This window comes from Triturus cristatus, chromosome 3_2 (assembly GCF_964204655.1).
Source record: "Triturus cristatus chromosome 3_2, aTriCri1.1, whole genome shotgun sequence".
Lineage (NCBI taxonomy): Eukaryota > Metazoa > Chordata > Amphibia > Caudata > Salamandridae > Triturus > Triturus cristatus.
The window spans coordinates 1,158,590,691-1,158,596,784 of record NC_140584.1 but is presented as its reverse complement, the minus strand read 5'-3'; the positions used below and the strand labels follow the sequence as shown (position 1 = coordinate 1,158,596,784).

At 41.8% G+C, this 6,094-nt stretch overlaps 1 long non-coding RNA gene across 1 annotated transcript; it reads right to left on the bottom strand.

Annotated features, from left to right (window-relative positions):
* Positions 1-1,636: 1,636 nt before the first annotated feature.
* Positions 1,637-2,072, bottom strand: LOC146859325 (uncharacterized). The gene is made up of 3 exons (XR_014979761.1): positions 2,015-2,072; positions 1,825-1,925; positions 1,637-1,741 (listed from the first exon to the last, which is right to left on the bottom strand). It is a non-coding gene; the product is annotated as an uncharacterized LOC146859325 (long non-coding RNA).
* Between the last annotated feature and the right edge of the window lie 4,022 nt (positions 2,073-6,094).

The following is a 6,094-nucleotide window of genomic DNA, read 5'->3' as shown; positions in this document are numbered from 1 at the left end:
GAACTGACCTGGAGGACCTACCCACAGACGAGCGATGGTCATTTTGCTGCTCACAGCTGAGCTTTTTATCCGCCAACTATACATTAAGACTCATCCACTTCAAATTCATACATAGGATGTATCGCACCCCCATGCAATTATACAAACTGGGGTTGCATCCGTATTTGCGCTGCTGTAAATGCAAACATGAAGAAGCTGCCTTTCTACATGTAGCATGGAATTGCCCACTCATTGCTGAATTTTGGAAAGGGGTCTACGATACTATACAAGCTGTTACGGGAGTGTTGCGGGAATGTACCCCTATGGTGGCACTGCTGGGTTATGTGAGGGAACTCCCACCTGAGAAACGCCGTTTGGTGGCCATGATGCTACTTGCGAAGCGCAAGCAATCCCTCTGCTGGGGTGCCCCTAGACCCCCGCCGGATTTCTGATTGGGTGAGGGATATTGCATACTGTCAGGAGCTAAATGAACATAATAGGGTCCCTGATATGGGGATGTGAGAAGAGGAGAGCAGGGAAAGCAACACAATTTAAACAAGGACCTCTTCTCTACAATTAATTAAACAGTGGGAAATATCTCCACAATCGTCACACAACAACAACAAGCAGGTTCCACAGAATTGGATTCACAATTTCATTAATCAAAATATATATATTATTTTTGTATTTATCATTTTATCTTTGAAGACATTATTTTATATGTACAAATAGACATGTGTTAATTGGGTCACATCACAGTAGGAATTAAACGTGAGACAGAAACAGGACATATATTTTGGCAACAAAGGCAGAATTCATGTTTTGATTCAAAACAAACAAACAAACAATACAATTACCCTATATAACAAAAATATACATGTAAAAACAGTGATACATTTCATAAATATGTACAATAAAATAGAAATGTAGCCTAGAAGACAACAGACAATAAGTAGAAGACAAAAGCGCCGACGCGCGTTTCGGAGTAGGATCAACAGACCCTAATTTCCTTCGTCAGGGCGCAACAATCCTTTAGTAGTTGGGAAGGGTGTCAGAATAATTCACAACTGATTCCATAGTCTCTTCTCACGAGAGAAAACTTTAGGACGGCTTTGAGAATTTATAATAATATTTGTATAGACAGTCTGTGGAAACAAGGAAAACAACAAATATAAAATAATCTAATTATACGAACAAGCTAGATGCAATCTAAAGTGGAGCCAGCAACACGGTTAGAGAACCAATAATTCCCAAAAGTAGGAAAAAGAGTAGAATGGATCACACTAAGTGTACTAGAATAGATGTATCGGTCTTCTACCGGAATATACAGATGAAGCAAGAGCTATCAACCAAATACACAAGAGTCAGCTGGGAAAAGAAAGATAGATAGAAATAGTGGAAAGAAGAAGATAACGAAAAATAGAATAGAAAACATCATGAAATAACACCTACTAGGCAACAAGTAGAATGAGGACACCGCTAAATGAAGGGCCAAGGGCAAATAATGCACTTAATTGGAATACCAATAGGCTGCGAATGAAAAAGGGGAGAAAAGTAAAAAAATATATGATATACTTAACAGACTTCATGGACAGACTTTATAAACTGTCGTGAAGGCAGGAGACTAGTAAAGTGAAGGCAAATACGAACCCAAGAACACAGCTGTTTAAATAAGTCCAGCCTATATGTAGGGTAATGGTGTTACAGGCGGTCTTGGGATCCTGACGTAGAGTGAAACAACTTAACTCAGAGCACGTATGGGCTGAAGAGAAAAAACGAAAATAATTAAAGAGTGTAGAAAACCGTAGACACTGATAAAGTAGCGCTAAAGGGGATCCGACTTACGCAAACATAATTGATTTAAGAAATGTAGGACCGGAAAGCAGATTCATAGTGCGGTCGCATATCAGGTCAGGAAGTGGATGCAGCAAAGTGCTAGGATAATCCTAAAATGAAGGCAAGAGCTCCAATTAACTACGAAACAGAAAGGATATGTAAGCTACAGCCATGAAAGCGTAGCTGCTATGTTAATTACCTGAAGGATGTATAGCAAAGCCGATAGCATAGACCATCCGGGGCGGTGTCCGTATCCAAAGACTCTCCGGCTGGAATGTCCAGGACTGGGGATATAAGTATTGAAGAAAGCCCGGGAAAATTACTTAGAGATAGGGGGCCTCCTGACGTCCTTCAGCTGCACGTTATTCACGCCCCCTATCTCTAAGTAATTTTCGTAGTTAATTGGAGCTCTTGCCTTCATTTTAGGATTATCCTAGCACTTTGCTGCATCCACTTCCTGACCTGATATGCGACCGCACTATGAATCTGCTTTCCGGTCCAACATTTCTTAAATCAATTATGTTTGCGTAAGTCGGATCCCCTTTAGCGCTACTTTATCAGTCTCTACGGTTTTCTACACTCTTTAATTATTTTCGTTTTTTCTCTTCAGCCCATACGTGCTCTGAGTTAAGTTGTTTCACTCTACGTCAGGATCCCAAGACCGCCTGTAACACCATTACCCTACATATAGGCTGGACTTATTTAAACAGCTGTGTTCTTGGGATCGTATTTGCCTTCACTTTACTAGTCTCCTGCCTTCACGACAGTTTATAAAGTCTGTCCATGAAGTCTGTTAAGTATATCATATATTTTTTTACTTTTCTCCCCTTTTTCATTCGCAGCCTATTGGTATTCCAATTAAGTGCATTATTTGCCCTTGGCCCTTCATTTAGCGGTGTCCTCATTCTACTTGTTGCCTAGTAGGTGCTATTTCATGATGTTTTCTATTCTATTTTTCGTTATCTTCTTATTTCCACTATTTCTATCTATCTTTCTTTTCCCAGCTGACTCTTGTGTATTTGGTTGATAGCTCTTGCTTCATCTGTATATTCCGGTAGAAGACCGATACATCTATTCTAGTACACTTGGTGTGATCCATTCTACTCTTTTTCCTACTTTTGGGAATTATTGGTTCTCTAACCGTGTTGCTGGCTCCACTTTAGATTGCATCTAGCTTGTTCGTATAATTAGATTATTTTATATTTGTTGTTTTCCTTGTTTCCACAGACTGTCTATACAAATATTATTATAAATTCTCAAAGCCGTCCTAAAGTTTTGTCTCGTGAGAAGAGACTATGGAATCAGTTGTGAATTATTCTGACACCCTTCCCAACTACTAAAGGATTGTTGCGCCCTGACGAAGGAAATTAGGGTCTGTTGATGCTACTCCGAAACGCGCGTCGGCGCTTTTGTCTTCTACTTATTGTCTGTTGTCTTCTAGGCTACATTTCTATTTTATTGTACATATTTATGAAATGTATCACTGTTTTTACATGTATATTTTTGTTATATAGGGTAATTGTATTGTTTGTTTGTTTGTTTTGAATCAAAACAGGAATTCTGCCTGCAAAATATATGTCCTGTTTCTGTCTCACGTTTAATTCCTACTGTGATGTGACCCAATTAACACATGTCTATTTGTACATATAAAATAATGTCTTCAAAGATAAAATGATAAATACAAAAATAATATATATATTTTGATTAATAAAATTGTGAATCCAATTCTGTGGAACCTGGTTGTTGTTGTTGTGTGACGATTGTGGAGATATTTCCCACTGTTTAATTAATTGTAGAGAAGAGGTCCTTGTTTAAATTGCATACTGTCAGGAGCAACATGTGGCATTCTGGGACCTTATGCCCACAGCATCTCGTCCAAGGGACATAGGTGAGCCTTTCAATGTCTGGTTCAGCGGCCGAGATGCGGACATCCCTAAGGGTTCTAGCCCAGTGCCATATGTCTCCCCATCAGGGTTGCCCCAATCGTAGCCTCAACACTCGCCACTTTGCAATACTGTCCCTCGCATACATGAGTTCGCTTAACTTGAAACACGAGAGAAGGGAAGTCAAAGGGCGGTTCTGGTGTTGCTGGATCTCTCAGCGGCCTTCGATACCGTCCCCAACAATGGACTACTTAGAAGGCTTGAAGAGGGCGGTATCGGAGGCATGGTACTCTCATTGTTTGGTTCCTTCTTAAAGGACCGACAGCAAACTATTTGGCCCCCGCCTTTCTCGGCTCCTATTCCTCCCATGAAGGTAGGGGTAACACAGGGCTCTATTCTGAGCCCAACGTTGTTCAACTTATATATGGCCCCTCTTGCACTTGTAGCCGAGAAACATGGGGCGAAAATAGTGTTGTATGCTGACGACACACAATTGCTGTTTACCAGTGAGAGGAGCACTGAGTTAAATGGGAACGTGATCAACACCTGTCTGTCTGAAGTGTTCTCATGGCTTAGGCACTTTCAACTAAAGTGTAACTCTGAAAAATCAGAGATTATGTTCTTCGGCTCCCATCCCAGTGCAGCTTGGCACAACTGGTGGCCACAAGACATGGCCCTGCCCACTATGTCACTCAACGTTGTGAAACATCTGGGGGTCAAATATGATGACTCTCTTTCTATGAAGGCGCAGATTCAATTAGTGGCCGGGACCTGTTTTGGAATTCTGGGAATGTTAAGGAATTTTCTCCCCTTGATTCCGGTCTCTCATAGGAAGACGGTAGTCCAGGCCCTGGTGGCGTCAAGACTGGACTATGTTAATGCTTTGTATCTTGGCCTTCCTGATTACTTACTCTGCGGCCTACAGGTGCTTCAGAACGTGGCGGCTAGAGCCGTTTTGCTGGCCGGGCCTAGAACACATACGTCCCCTCCTCTGGCCTCCCTACACTGGCTCCCTGTGTGGAAGAGGATTCATTTTAAAGCGTTGGTGCTTGTTTTGAAAGCCTTCCATAAGATAAGTGCCCCGTACCTTGGGGAAAGATTCCAGCACTATATTCCACGTCAAACCCTGAGGTCTTCCGCCAAGTGCCTGACCATCACCCCAAAGATACGGCTCTCCCGGATTGCAGGCAGATCCTTTCAAGTGGTGGCGTCTTGACTCTGGAATGGCCTACCCATCGCTCTCAGACAGGTTAAGGATCTCCTTGCTTTCAGGAGACAACTCAAAACCTGGCTTTTCAGACTATAATTTCCAGGGGCGGCGTGTGTGGCTCTGTGTTGTCGAGTTATTTGAGACTTAGCACCGGGACACTCCATGGAGTACCGTGCGCTTTACAAATACCAGCTAAGATACCATAACATAACTTAGCCATCCTTCCATTCCCCATTTACGGAGTCTAACTTAACATGTTTGTTTAGCCTACAGCTGACATAGCTAAGTTTCAGTCACTACAGTTATGGGAAATGTGATGTTGTAGGATATTGATGTTAATTAATGTTTTACATAGCGCGTACTTGACCCAAATGGGGTATCAGAGCGCTTTACATAGCACCAGTTACGTTACATGAGGACACATATTCATTTTTTTTTAGGTTTTCTTTATTCTGGTTTTTCTTTTCCTTCAAAAAGTACGAGACACAATGGAGCACTGTATCTAATGTTTCTTTGATATTGATATGTAACAACTATCATAATGATGTAATTTGAAGCAATTTTGTGAAGTGTTAACATATACATGTGCTTATGTTATATATATATGCCTGAACAAAATTTCAATTTTTTTTTTTAAAGATTATTATTTTTTTTTTTTTTTTTTTTTTGAAACCGTTTATTACAAAACTCAAAAAATATACAAAGATGGGCCTACAACCTTCTGGCCGGCCGCTAGTAAACAAAAGGAGCATATGATACACATTGTAGAGCGCGCGTTGCGGCTAAGGAAGATGCACAGGAGTTAGCAGCGTTGATAGCCACACCATCCGGACCCCACTGTACGGTTTCATTTTAAACTGAAATAACAACCAGAAAAAACAAAAACCACAAGGTAATCTACAATCAGAAATAGCAGCATGTGCTCCCCTGAGAGGGGGACCCTACCAATCCATAGGAGTATCAAGAAGGGGAAGAGATCAGGATTAGGGCTGGGTAAAACTCAATGCCCGGAACAGGGAAGATGGGTCGGCTACGGGGATGGGGCAGGCGACGGATCGGGCAATAACGGTGGAGTACAGATTCCCCCGCGGTAGGCGTTCCAGGGGCCCCAGACTTTCACCCATGTTCCAGGCTTACCTCTCGCAACATACACCACCTTTTCCCGAAACATGCACCAATCCATATG